This window comes from Protopterus annectens, chromosome 12.part0 (genome assembly GCF_019279795.1).
Source record: "Protopterus annectens isolate FY-2018-M chromosome 12.part0, PAN1.0, whole genome shotgun sequence".
Lineage (NCBI taxonomy): Eukaryota > Metazoa > Chordata > Ceratodontiformes > Protopteridae > Protopterus > Protopterus annectens.
Window position 1 is genome coordinate 1,533,097,229 of NC_056746.1, and position 14,941 is coordinate 1,533,112,169.

General features: G+C 42.8%; 2 protein-coding genes across 3 annotated transcripts in view; one reads left to right on the top strand and one right to left on the bottom strand.

The window, feature by feature from the left end:
* Nucleotides 1-14,941, bottom strand: part of TEN1 (TEN1 subunit of CST complex) — a gene marked incomplete at its 5' end in the record, with an annotated part of 968,820 nt that overhangs the window by 709,064 nt on the left and 244,815 nt on the right.
* Nucleotides 1-14,941, top strand: part of ACOX1 (acyl-CoA oxidase 1) — an 832,154-nt gene that overhangs the window by 371,317 nt on the left and 445,896 nt on the right. The window lies entirely within an intron of this gene.

The window sequence follows — 14,941 nt, forward strand, 5'->3', positions numbered from 1 at the left end:
ATGTTTGTATGATTGCCTTAACATTTGTACACTGTTTCCAGTTGCCAAACATACTTGCAAGTGTTTAGAATCTTACTGAGTCTGGGTTTCATTTGAACTTCTTTCCTCATCCCTTCCTGCAGAATAGATTCTGCCTTGGGAAAAGCCTTTCTTCCTAAGACAAAGTATAGCGATGCTTTAAAAGTTCTTCCGGAATTTTTCCAGTAAAAACCAGATGTCTGCCAGGAATTTCTCAGGATTCTATGGTACATGGCTTCAATGATTCTTAAGATTCCCCTGGCCAGACATCACATGAGAAAACTCTAGTGGTACCTCAGGTTAGTCTGGACTCAGCCTCTGCACCACTTTATCTTTTCTCATTCCCATGGATGAGAATGTTTCTTTATGCTTTTTTACCCTTTTCACTGATATCCAGGGATGTTCATCGTGTTTCACTGTTGCAGTCCTGACAGTTGGGATGTCCTGCCATGAAAGCCCTTGGCTGGTCCGACTACCAGAGAAAACTTTTTTCACCTCCCAGGCTGGCGGACACTGTTACTAATGTCAGTATGCTCGGGTATAAAGGGAAGCCAGCCTGTGTCATCACTGCAGTCTTTTCTTGCCGCCAGAGTCCAAAGCAGTATACAAGTGCTTTAGTCGGTTCGCATCAGAGAAAAGTTGTTGTCGGAAAGATAAGTACCCTGGTGAGGAACTGTTTTCTGTTTCACTTAACTCATGTCAGATAAAATAAATAATTGTGTCTCCTGTGGTAAACAAATCCCATACAGAGAATTCCATATTGTTTGTTACTTGTTTAGGCCCAGACCACGACATCCCTAATTGTCACTTCTGTGCTAGGTTTAATGCTGTAATGCTTAGGCTTAGGGATGAATTCTTAACTCATTTTCTTAGACAAGAATCAGTTGAACTGTGTCCAATGGCATCTGCCAGTCTTCCCAATCTTGAGCTGCATAAGTGAAAAAAGAGAAGAAACGTAAGCCAGAGTCTTCGGACAACAGTCACTCCCCAGCTAACTCTCCTGCTAGACTGATAATTGTTGAAGAAGGTGAGGTGTCTTTGCAGCCCCCTTCAACATTTGAAACAGCAACTCAGGCCTCTGTCACGGCCCATTTGGAGTCCGACATGCCTTTGGTTCCTTCAACTTCCAGTGCTCACATTTTTAGCTTATCGGTTGAATCCAAGGTCATTCAGCAGGCCATGGCTTCCAATGAGCGCTCATTAACCAGTGATACAGCGAGGCCTAGGCTTGTGCCAGTGCATTTCCACAGAGAGTTGGGCACCAGAGCATTGTCCGCATTTAGGCCTAAGTCCAAACCCACCCCAAAGAAAGGCAGTGTGGCAAGGCCTCCACCTAGGTCTATGGGCTCCCAGTTACTGGGATCACAACAGGATTTGATTAAGCTTGCTGAAGACTTAATTAACATTGTAAGGGTCAGACAGACCACAGGTGAAGTCACCCCAGGAAAAAGGAAAAGGGATGACTATTCTCATCTTGACCAAGATCTCTCACTATCTGAAAAGGATTCAGACTTGGAAGAATCTGGGTCAGAGGAAGGACCCTCTTACACATCCTTTGAGGAGTCCGATTTTGCGGAGAACCTTCCCTCGGCTTTACCTCCAGAGGATCAAACTTTTGGTGAAACTCTTCATGCAGTGAAGCAGCATTTTCAGTGGGAAGCACAATATTTACCCCCATGCCAAGAAGAGAGTTAGGGAGTTCTTGGACCTCCCTGAACACAAACTTTTAGCTATCCCTGCCATTTTGGATGCTGTACAGGATGTTTTCCAGAATACCTCCATGAACTTGGCTCACTTCCCCCTGCCTCTAGAAAACCAGACTAATTTTATAGGGTGCAAGACACCCATAAATATCTCTTTAAAAATCCTTCTTCTGATCCAGATGTTGTTACTCTAGGGCCTAAAGGGGCTAGGGCCAGTGCCTTCAAGAACAAGGAGAGTAGGGCCCTAGATAGGGTCAGAAAAAAAGTATACACCTCTGTTACCCTGTCTATGAGGGCCCTTAACTGTCAATTCCATGTGATCAAATATCAGCAAACCATCCTGATCAACTCTGGCAACAAATTTCAACCATGGGGATAAAAATCTTTCTAAGGAACTTTTGGACTTGTGTCACTCCACATACTAGGTGGCTGAACACTCTGCATTGTGACTATGATGTCATGGAGGCATCCTGCGGGGCAGCTATCACTGGTTCAGTAATTAGGAGACATGCATAGCTTAGGGAGCAATCTGTCCCTGATTATTGTAAAGGCTAACCTTTTGGATGCTCTCCTTGACAAAGACAGACTTTTTGGACCAAACGTTGAAACAGTACTCAGAAAGATGGAAGAAAAGGCAAAGTCTATGCAAACAGTTAAGGACTTCCTGCAAGTACAACCACATTGGTTCAGCAGGTACTTTCCAGCCAAGCATTGGTCCTTTCCTACCCAGCCTAGAAGTAAACAGAGAAGACCTCAAAAGGACAGAACTTCCAGGCAAAGGCATCACCAACAGAGATCAAGGCAATGGACCTAGGAAACAACCAGGCAAGGGAGTTTCTAGGCCACAACCCACAGCCAGAGAGCAGTTATGACTCTCTCCCTCTGCTCCACCCTCCTACCACCACCCCAAAACTAGGAGGAAGACTGTCTCTCTTTCTCCAAAACTGGACCCACATTATTTCAGATCAGTGCATTCTAAACATTATTGCAAATGGTTACAAACTCACTTTCAAAGAGCCCTTAGTGTATACTCATATTTCCCAGGTGTACCCCCAAATCAAAGAACTCAGGCTCTTGAACAGATACAGATTCTGTGTTCTCAGGAAGTGGTGGAACTAGTTTCAGAGGAACAAAGAGAGAAAGGCTTTTACTCAACGTTATTCCTAATCCCAAGAAAAGAAGGGTCTTAATGCCCTATTCTGGACCTGTCCAGCTTAAACCATTTCCTCAGAATACCAAAGTTGAAAATGCTGACACTTCAGAAATGACTGCCCATGATAACTCCTCAGGCCTTCATGGTCTCAGTAGGCTAAATGACACCTGCTTACAGATTCCTATTCAAAATCACACACAAGTTTTTTTTGCTTTAGAGGAAGCTTCTGAGTTCCTGTCACTATCAGTTTTCAGCTCTACCCTTTGGGTTGTTTACTGCTCCAAGGGTTTTCACAAAGTGCTTGGCACCGGTCATTGCTTACTGCAGAACCAAAGGGGTCCAGATTTACCCTTACCTGGATGGATTGCCTAATACAAGCTGCAGACATTCAAAAGATCAACAAAGATGTGAAATTCACACAGGACCTCCTGTCTTCTCTAAGGTTCATTCTAAACTTCAAGAATTCTAGCCTGGTTCCATCCAAACAGGTAGTCTTCCTGGGAGCTCTCCTGGATTCTTCCCTCCAGGGGGCTTCCTCCCCCCAAAACAAGGTCACCTATTTAACCATTTACTTCCTACAGATACAGAAAAATCAAAGCATCACAGCCTGGGAATTTCTTACAGAACTGGGGTTCATGGCATCCTGTATTCTCACGGTACCCCTAGCCAGGCTGCACATAAGGAAGCGGCAGTGGTAACTGAAGACTGTGTGGTGCTAGAACTCTCAGTCACTGAATGCCCAAATACCCTTGATACCTTGCCTCAAGCAGGAGTTCGCATGGTAGGCACAGGCTTGTACCCAAACTCAGGGTCTACCTTTCAGATTCTTGCCCCGAGGACAAATCCTCATTACAGATGCCTCTGAGACAGCTTGGGGGGATCCATACACACTACCTCCAAACTCAAGGATTATGGCCCCATCAATGTAGAAGGAGGCACATAAATTGGAAAGAACTCATGGCAGTATGAAACAGTTTGCTGGCTTTCAAGGACATATGGGACCCCGGGGTCCTAGTAGTACAAACAGACAATACCGCAATCATGTGGTACATAAACTGGCAGGGAGACACTCATTCCTACCCCCTGTGACATTTAGCCATGAAAATATGGGAGATAGCACAATCCCTAAGCCTGCACCTCATGGCACAATACCTACTGGGCAAAAAGAATACCCTGGCAGACCACTTCAGCAGGAATCTGACAGACCCCTGTGAATGGCATCTCTATCAGGAAGTTTTCTACACAGTAACATAACAATGGGGGTCCCCCAGATGGACATATTTGCCAACAAGGACAGCGCTCACCTGGAGAAGTTCTGCACCAGGACAAGGCAGACATTGGCATGGAGAACAGATGCCTTCTTCTTCCCCTGGACACACTTCTTCATTTATGTTTTCCACCATTACCTATGTTGCCTCTAGTGCTTCTAAGATCAGGGAGGAGGGCCCACAGGCCATCCTGATAGCACTGGACTGACTTAGGCAGCACTGGTTCCCTATGCTTCTTGAGTTTACCAGTCAAAAGCTTTTGATGTTACCACAGAAGCTGGACCTGCTCACCCAGAACAAGGGGAGAGGATTGTGCATCCCAACCTTCAGACTCTCAGTATGATTTATATCACAGTACCCTACCGCACCTCCACCTTCAGTCAGCAGATACAGACCATTTTAAAAAATGTCTAGAAGGCCTAGCACCAGAAAATCTGACATAGCCAAATGAAAAAGATTCTCGGTTTGGTGCCTGAAGCACTGGCTTCAGCCAAATTCTGTTAACATTTCTAACATTCAGGAGTACCTGACCAGCCTATTGGAGAAAGGTCTCTCTTATTCCTCCATCAAGATACATGCCTCAGCAGTCTCTGTCCACATCCCTAGTCACCCTCCAATTTTTTCTCACCCTTCACTGAAGCGTTCCTTAGGGGCGCTAGTCACATTAGCCCCCCTCCCCCCCAAGGAGGAAAGCCACCCCTCCTTGGGACCTCAGCTTTGTCCTCAAAAAGTTATCTTTCGCTCCTTTTGAGCCTGCAGCCTTTACCACCTTAAAGTGTTTTACCTGGAAAACAGCCCTACTACTATCACTTCAGCCTGGAGGGTCTCAGAGTTGCAGGCCCTAAGGCAGTGGAACCCTTTCATTATCTTCCATACAGACAGGGACTCCCTCTAAACTAATCCTTCCTTCATGCCTAAAGTGGTTACTAATGTGTCTCTGAAACAGGCCATTCATCTACCTACCTTCTTTCCCAGCCATCAAAACAGAGGGGAAAGATTACAGCACTCTCTGGATGTTCATAGGATGCTACACTTCAACTCGGACTGGATTAAATCATTGAGGAAAATAGATCAGCTGTTCATTACTTTTGCCCCAGGCTCGGAAGGAAAACCAGTTTCTAAACAGACTAGTTCCAAGTGGATCTCCCACTGCATCTCTTTCTGTTATAGCCATCATAACAAAAAGCCCCCTGATTTGTTTAGGTCACACTCTAGGGCCTCAGCTACTTCTACAGCATTCCTCAAATGGGGTTCCCATTAATGACATCTTGGAGGCAGCCACTTGGTCTTCCGTGCATACCTTCATTAGGCACTACCACCTGGCAACCTTTTCCAAGTCCACAGCAGGCTTTGCATCTGCAGTCCTGCAGGGAATCCACTCCTCTCCTTAATGTCCTTCCACACTCTCTAAAAGTTTTGGGAATCATCCCAACAGTCAGGAGTGTAACAGTGAAATATGAAGAACATAGTACAGTTGTGTATACTTGTCATAAATGTAGATGTTGGAGTGTATTCACTGTTGCAGTCTTGTTTCCCTCCGACCTACCCCCTCAGCCTACTAGGTGGGATACTAGCATCAACCAAGGACCCTAAACCTCCTAACCCTCGTTTGGGTCCACTCCACCTTGGGCACACTTGGGGCCTCCTTGGATCCACACTGACTTGGCCCTTCTAGGGTACACTTGGGGGCTTCTTTTAAGTGAGTCAAGAAAATACTGAAGTGATGATGCAGGCTGGCTCCCTTTATACCTGAGTGTACTGACTTCAGTAAGGGTGTCTGCCAGCCTGGAAGGAGAAAACAGTTTTCTCTGGTAGTTGGGCCAGCCTAGGGCTTTCACAGCAAGAAATCCCAACAGTCAGGACTGCAACAGTAAATACACTCAAACATCTACATTTACGGTAAGTATACACAACTGTACTTTCTTCCAAAGTTTCAGGAAGACTCCAAAGATAGTGCTGGTGACTCCCTTTTGGCCCAGGCAACAGTGGTTTTCCCTTCCTTTGAAATGAGCCATGGATGTCTGTACATACTTTTACAAAGCTTCTACACAGACTTGATTTACTCACGCATCACAGTTGTTTGAACACCCCACCCTGAAATCTCTACAACTGACTGGCTAGATGATAAATTGTTGATTTTGTTTAGGTACCTTTTTCTGAGGACATACAGCAGGTAATGAAGAAGGATAAACATGTTACTTGGAAATCATACATGTCTAAGTGGAAAAGATTTTCTATTTTGTGCCATTCTAAGAACCAGGATCCTTTTAAGGCCCATCTGCCTCTGGCTCTTGATTATTTGTGTGAATTATTGTCCTCTGTCCTTTTTTTAGTCTTCCATCAAGATTCATGTATCATCCATATCTGCTCGTTTGCCCTTGGATACCCCCTTTCTTCTTATTCATAAGTCATGCAGATTTTGAAAGGCTTTTTTCATATGCATCCACATACAAAACAGATGTCTCCTTCCTAGGATCTGAATTTTGTGCTTTAGAAGCTTTTTTTTTCCCATTTGGTCCAGTTTATCAGGCTGATTTGAGATTCTTAACAGAAGAATATTTTACATATTGTTCTGACCTCTGCTAGAAGAGTGTCTTACAAGTTCTTAGGGTATGTCAGTCCTACCACATTTTAATTAAACACCGGTTTTATTTGAGAACTAGTCCTTTTTTCATTCCTAAAGTGATCTCAGAGTTTACCTTGAGCAGTCTGTTAATCTCCATGTCTTTTCCAGAACCCAAAACAAGGGAGAAATAATTTTTCAAGCTCAAAATGTTCCCTGGCAGCTCATATACTACCTAGACAAAATTTCAGTCCTTCAAGAAAGATGATCAGCTGTTTGGAAGACCAGTGTCAAAAGACAATATTTTAGAGACAACAGCTTGGATGTCTGTACATACTTTTACAAAGGGCTATGAATTGTATTCCTTTCCCCATTTCAAAGAAGGATTTTGCCATTATCTAGATGTGTCTGTTTTTTTTTTTAAAATTCTTTCTCCTTTTTTGTGTATAAGCTGTAGCAATCTACCCAAGTAGCTTAGGCTACTGCAACAGTGATCTAATGTTGAACAGTTGAACACAGTACAGTTGTGTAAGTAAACCTACCATAACAGTAGATGTTCTGATAGGTTACTGTTGCAGTAACTGTTCCCTCTTTCCACCCCCTTTCTATAGCTTTAGTGTTGTATTGTCAGAGTGTTTCTTTATACATAGTGTGTGTGCGTGTGCGTGTGTGCGTGTGTGTGTGTGTGTGTGTGTGTGTGTGTGTGTGTGTGTGTGTGTGTGTGTGTGTGTGTGTATATGTATATGTATGTATAACCACACTTGTTACTCTTGTTTTATATTTCCTAGCATTGTTTTCCTTTCAGGGATGTTTCTCAGAAGCTTTTGGCACTCTGTTGCCTTTTGTATGGAGCTGTGCTTGAGCTCCTAGTAGAGTACATGGAAGGTGCCCGCAAGCTTTGAAAAGCTGGCTGGGTTGGTAGTATCCTTGGCAGATATAACCCAAATAGCTTAGGCTACTGCAACAGTGATCTACTAGAATATTTACTGCTATGGTAAGTTAACTTGCACAGCTGTAGTTTCATTCTCAGCTATTACCACAGTAATTCAAAAAAAGTGCGTTATAAATTCATAAAAAAAAAAAAACTACAAAAAGTAGAACAGGTCCCCCATATCAACCTATCAGGGGGGATATTGATAAACTAAAATGTGGTATATACTTAGATTACACCATCCAAAAAATCTTGTAACAAAATGGTGTTACTTTACAAAGTGAAGTCCTGCTTAATTGAGCAAAGTAGTCAGGCACATCATTTTCCCTCCTGCCACCAAGTCCACTCTACCTTTCCTCTGTCTTCAAAAATCTTCACTGAATTCAGGTATCCAAACTTGAATGATGTTAAACCAAAATAACCAAATGTGCTACTAACATCCTGAGAAGGACTTATCATTGTGTAGCCCTCAAAAACGTGACTAGCTGTAAACAAATTTAATTACTTAAAAATGTCCCATAAAATTCTTTACCAGCCAGCCAAAATTCCAGCCATCTCCATTCTCCTTCAGTTGTATAATCCAACCAGAAAACTGTGGCTCCAGCTATCACACAAGACCAAATCCTAAAAGTGCTAACAGAAGCTTAGAATACTGCATCAGTGTGTCCTGACAATCTCCCTGGATGCATTGTAAATAGCATGAAGCACAATTTAGCCACAGCCCTAACATATTCAGTCTCAGTCTCCATACAGGTTTTGTACCAAGTGAATCGAGAACAGCTACGTACTCAACCTGGTGGATTTTTTGAAAAGGTCACTAAAGCAATGGATGGAGGCAAAACGGTACACTCCTCATACCTCAACCTGGCCAAAGCTTTTGACATAGTAGAAAAACTAAATAATCTGGGGTGTAAAATCATGGCAAAAATTAGGAGCTGTAGCACCAGCAGGATAAATGCACTCTCATCCAATTAAACAAACAACTCAGAGGACAAATAGTCTACCAGAGCCACATTTTGAGGTAAATTTGGTCTCTCAGGCCAAGGACAACCACAAGGCATTCCTTATCTATGCCTTCAACCTCAAACGTAATATACATTTGTGTGTAGAGCTACCGGTACTGAGCCAGAAGATATATCAAACCTGCTGGCAGACACATTCAGCTCTAACTTTACCCCTCCCTGCCCTTCAACCTCTCTTCAGGAAATACCATCAAATATAACTCTCCTTACTATCACTAAGGAACTGGTCCTCAATGTTATCTCTAAGGCCAACAACACTGCATCAATTTGCCCAGATGATATCCCAGAATACCATGTAAATAGCACAAAACATGACCTATCAGGCCCTGTGGAATTGCTATTTAAGTGTAGCCTCCAAACAGGCTTTTTTTTTTGCCTCACTAATAGAGAAAAGCAGCAGTCATCCTTCTGCACAAAAGTGGGTCATCTACAGACCCTGGAAACTACAGACCCATAAGTCTGATTAGTCTCTTATGCAAAGCCGTGGAAAGAATTATCATGAAAATGATCAATAATGACATAGGAAATCTCCAGGCACTGGACCCAGCCCAATTTTGTTTAGTTAAGAACACGTCATGCCTACTCAACCAGTTGGACTTCATTGAGAAGGTTACCAAAGCAGTGAATGAAGGCAGAACAGTTCACACTGCCTACCCTGACTTGGCCAAGGCATTTGAAACATTACCCCTCTTTGGCATTGTTGACAAACTCAAGAGGTTAGGTATAAGGCTTTCAAGATGGCTGCACACTGAGTAACAGCTTAATTCTAGCGCTCCCATTGCTAAAACAAAAATTTTGCTCAGTAAACCAGTGGACTTGACTTTCTGAGTAAATTTCAGTAACTGGCTAGTAAGTACACTGCCTGGATGCCAGGAAAAAAAGAAATACAGAGGACCTGAAGGAAAATCAGCTGCAAAAGGTGACAAAAAAACACTGACTGGGAAAAGTACTGTAGCTGTTCAGCAAAAAGCAGTGCAAGTTCCAGACATGACTTCCAGTAACTTTGAGGAAAATATAAAGCAATTGCATACAGACCTGACCAAAATAAATGAAACTGTGATGGAGTATATCATAGGATCATAAAAGATTACTAGGCTAACGACCTGGAGGTCATTTCAAGCTTAGCCGTTTCATCCCAATGTAATACCATAGATAGTCTAGTCAGTACCCAGGATTGTATTTATTTAGTAATGACTGCCCATGTCCAGGAGGGTTGTGGGCGCTATCCCTGGTAAGAATTTACAGTGCCCCATCAATTCATCCAGATTCTTTTGAACAGTGTCATAGAGGTTCTCTTCTTCACATAAAGTATCAGCCTATTCCAAAGATGTGGCAGTCACTCTAGCATGCCCTGTTCAAGTTGCAGGCCATATTTAGGTCCCTGGAACGGGTAGCCCTAGTCCCGTTTGATTTGTGGATGTGCAGCAAATTCATTAGATTTGTGTAGGAGATTGCTCTGTAAGCCAGGCATAAATCTCTCCTAAGAAGTCTATATGATACTGAGTATAGTGACAGGGACTTTAGTTGGTCTGTGTAAGGCACATTCTGGAGTCCCTTGATCTTCTTGGTTAGAAATCTGTAAGGTCTCTCCAATTGCTGCAGGTGCTTTGTATGGTATATGCTGAAAGGGGCATTGTACTCCATTATGGGCCTGATTAGTGATGAGTAGAGAGAGGTTATAACCTCCTTTGCTCTAGAGGCTATGCCTTTGCTAATTAAGGATACTACATAGAAAGTATTCCTTACTAGAGTAGACACATGGTGGTCAAAGTTAAGGTTTCAGTCTGCTTGTGATCCCGGATCTCTTACCACTTCATGGGTAAGTAGGGTATTGTTAATTTGATGCTGTGAAGGGACATGGTGTTTACCAAAAGGAATGATGATGCATTTCTTTGCATTCAGTTTGAGACCACAACTATGATGCCAGTCGTTGGTCTGAATAAGACCTTCCTGAAGTGTACTGACATCATTTGGGGATTCAATAATTGCACCCAGTTTGCAGTGGTCTGCAAACCTGGTCAGCCATAGCCCCTTAGTTTTGGCCTGAACTTCTCAGAAGTGTATACCAAACAGTAGGGGGGCCCAGCACTGGCCCTTATGCACCCCACTAGTGACAGGTCTTCTGGTTGATATGTAGTCATCCACTTTGATAGTGTGTGACTGGTTTGTGAACCATTTAGCAACCCATCTTAAAACAAAGGGGTTTACATTCAGTTTGCTAAGTTTATCGGTAATGCCTGAGTGTGGGATTCTGTCAAAGGCCTTTGCTAAGTTGAGGTATGCTGTTGTGTGCATATCTTTGCCCTTATCACTGGCCCTGGACACATTTTTGAAGAAATCCACCAGGTTTAACAGGCAGGATCTGCCCTTGTAGCCGAATTGGGTTGGATCCAGGGTTTGGAGGTCACCTATGCCTTTATATACGATCTATGATGATATGTTCCATGGTTTTACAGATGAGACTGGTCAGACTTATGGGTCTATAATTCCCTAGGTCTGTTGCTAAGCCACTTTGTGGAGGAGGGTAACTGTTGCTGCTCTCCATTCCGCAGGAACAAAGCCTGTGGTTAGGCTGTAATTGAGTAGAGTACTTAACAGTACTTAACAGTCTGGGATGCCATCTAGTCCCACAGAGGCTGTGTTTTTTGCCTCAGACAAGGCTTTAATGACCTGCTGTTCGGATATGCAGGGTGGGGGCAAAGTTTGTGATAAGTTTGGAGGGGCTAAGGGAGTGAAATTTTCACCGTATCTGTCCGCTAGCAGGTTTGCAATCTCTGCGGGATCAGTTTGTGTGATACCGTTAGTCACTACTTTGCCACATGCTTGGATCCTACCTTTTAGGCTACTGGCATAGCTGTAAAAGGCTTTATAGTTGTCCTTGGTTGTGATTGTGAAGTTTTTCTCAAAGTTACCCTTAGAGGATTTGACATATTGTCTCTTATTTGCCTGTTGAGACTGAGGCGGGTGCTTTTCCATTGTTGGGGCTTTGCTTAAGTTGTTTTCTTAGACAGCAACATTTTGCATTTGTTTTAAAGTTTGTTGATGCTGGATGTCCCTCGGGGCAGTTTTTTTTTTAATTTTTTTTTTTTTTAAGTCAGTGCTCTGGCTTTGATTCTGTCTGGAACAGCAGAGTCTATACACAAGTGATTGTACAGGACATTAGTGTAAGCTTTGGTGTAGTTATCAGTTCCACCTGGGGGTGTGGCTTGGAATGCATTTATTCCTTCCCCTGTAGATGGGTATTTCTGATGTGTTTTTTGGCTGGTGGTTTAATACGTTACAGCTCACTAGCAGCAAGGTATAGTTTGCTTTAGTGAACTTTTTTAGTCTGACTTCACCCTTTGTGAGTTCTGGTGTTCGTTCCAGTTCGAAGGCAACTGATTTGTGGCCATATTTAACTAATATGGGTCCGACAGTTGTGGTGGTACATCTTTTTGTCATGGTAGTGGGGACCAGATCTAGTATGTTTGATCCTTTTGTTGGGGTTTGAACAATTTGTTCCAGGGCATTTGAGTTAACAAAGTCAAGGTACTTTTGTGCCAGTGAGTTAGGCATAGAGTAGTGTCACTCGCCTGGTCAGGATAAAACAGACAAACAGTTGTGGGTTCAGTTCAGGCAGCTTTATTACACTCAAACACATCAGGAATGAGGCTTTGTAACTTGAACTTAAATAAACTTATAAATAGTCTGACTACCATACTCATACATGTTAACACTCTGGCTGTTCTCTCAAAATGGCACTGCTTCCTGCACGTGCTCACTATTTATATGCACGTGCCTATCTGGAAATGCTTCTTAAAGGTACATACACATGCTCTGTTCTACATCCTCACTCTTTGAGAAATAGCTCATATATCAAATGACAGCATTCAATGACATGCAGTTATATAGAAACGACCTTTTGACATGCAATTATACAGAACTAATTATTTAACATGCAGTCATACAAAGTCAGACACAGGTAAAATAATCATGTCCAGGTTAATGTGTATTTTACACTAGGTCTAGAAATACGACCTGATTGCGTAACATAAAACTCATAATTGGACCCAACAACGGGGACTGTCTTCAAGGAATGTTCAACTTTGGGTGCAACTGGGACATCATCAGGAATGGAAATGGATACTAAGACATGTTCTTCAGTATGAACATTGTCAGGCTTGTTCTGAAATCTACAGTCTGTATCATAGGTACGATGCTGCAGTATCACTTCTGATACAGGAAGAAGATGCCTGCGATTTCTCCTGTATTCTGTACCCTCAGATTCCACTAAGTAAGATCTCTGCTCGGCACATATACCTCTCACTTGACCAAATTCGATCAAAGCCTTTTGCCGTTTACATCCTCACTGTCTCTCCTTCTTTTAACAGATGAAGAAATCTGCTCGTTTTATCATAGCTGGGCTTCAAGTTGGGCTTTGATTGCTCTGTTGTTTTTAGGATTAGGCACCAACAAACTAGAACTGGTAGACAAGTTTTTTCTGGTTTGCCTAGATAATAGTCTCTGAGCAGGCAAGCCAAGTAGGTTGAAACTGGGTATATTTCTGAGATTAAGCAAATTCAAGAATACATCAGTATTGTCATGCTTTGAACTCTCTAGTAATTGCTTTGCACTCTGTACTGCACGTTCAGCAAGGCCGTTTGACTGTGGGTATTCAGGACCAGGACTACTAGTAACATGGAGGAAGTCCCACTCTTTTGCAAATCTCTGAAACAATTGACTGGTAAACTGGGTACCGTTATCAGAAATAACTGTGTGGACTACCATGGACTGAGAGATGACATTTCATCTGAGTAGTAACAGCACTGGATGTTAGATTAGGTAGCAAGTCAATTTCAAACCAGTTTGAATAAGAGTCTGCTAACACTAATTAATGATTGTTCCACTCAAATATGTCAATAGCTACTGTTGACCAAGGTAGTTCAGGAATTTGGCTTAGCTGAAGTGACTCTTTTTGCAAATGTGGTTTAGTACTGTTTTATACTGAACAAGAAGAAAGCATTTTATCAATGTCTTTCGATAGAGAAGCCAAAATACTAATCCTCTTGCCCTTCTTTTGGTAGAGTTGGAACCTGGGTGGCCACGATGCAAAATCTGAATGTATTCACGTTGTGATGAGGTAGGGACAATAACTTTAGGACCTTTGAAAATTATACCATCTTCCATCAGTACATCTCTGTATGGAAAGTAAGGTCGGATAGCTGAAATTCCCCATGACCAGAGTATTTGGCAATATTTGGATTGACTCCAGTTTGGTCAAGTAGGCCTCGTGCATGTCATGATCTCTGGATGGGGATCTATAACTAGCTGTGACTTGAATGGGGGCGTCTTACCCACAGTAATCTGAACTTGGAGTAACTCCCTGGAGTTGCCCAGTCTAGCTAGTTGGGAGGTGAATCTATTTCTAATATAGATAGAAACACCGCCTCCTTTGGTTCTCACATGTTCATTTTGCAGTTTGAAGGTGTGGAAGGCATTGTAACCTTGGAAGGCAGGGGTACTCTCTGAGGCATTGTACCAGGTTTCTGTGACTGCACAAACATCTACATCCTCCAGTTGTAGAAGTGCTTCCAGGGTGTGCAGCTTTTGGTTTAGGCTCCTAGTGTTTAGTAGCATAACCCTTATTTTGTTGTGGTTTGCAATTTTCACGTCGGCAATTTTGTTTTGAGACCTTGCCAAAAAAAGGCACTATGAAGGAGGCAAGAGCCTTTGCCAGCAGCCAAAAGCCTAGTGTTGCCAGGTACAAACCGTCTCTGGCAAAGCAGCGAGGTTTGTCGACCATTTCATCCCAGGCTGCCAGAAACTGCATCCCCTTTGAATGACACCAAAAACTAAGCCAATTATAGAAATCTATCATTTTTTTGTTTATACTGTGGCATCATTGTAGGTGAGGGTAATATGCTGCTTAAGGCTAGGGACATACCTTCCTGGGAAACATACTTGGAGAGCTCAATCATGTCTCTTCATATAGTCCAGTGAGGTACATCTCAGGTATTCACTCTAACATGAGGTATGACAGAGTCATAATGGTACTTGTTGCCGAGAGACCTGAGTGTATGCATGATCTGATGAATCCTGCCACCAGAGAGGCAGCTGATTGTGACTTTCTCCTTATCTAACCTGTTGAGTGTGACATCCATATGTCTCACTGTGGAGTCTCCAATGACAAGAAAATTTTGTTTTCGAGTGTTATGCCTTAAGGGCTAAGTAGGCAACTGGTGTAGCTAGGTGTCTTGGGTGCAATGGGAACTGTGTTAGTTGTAGAGGTATCTGGTGTTTCAGT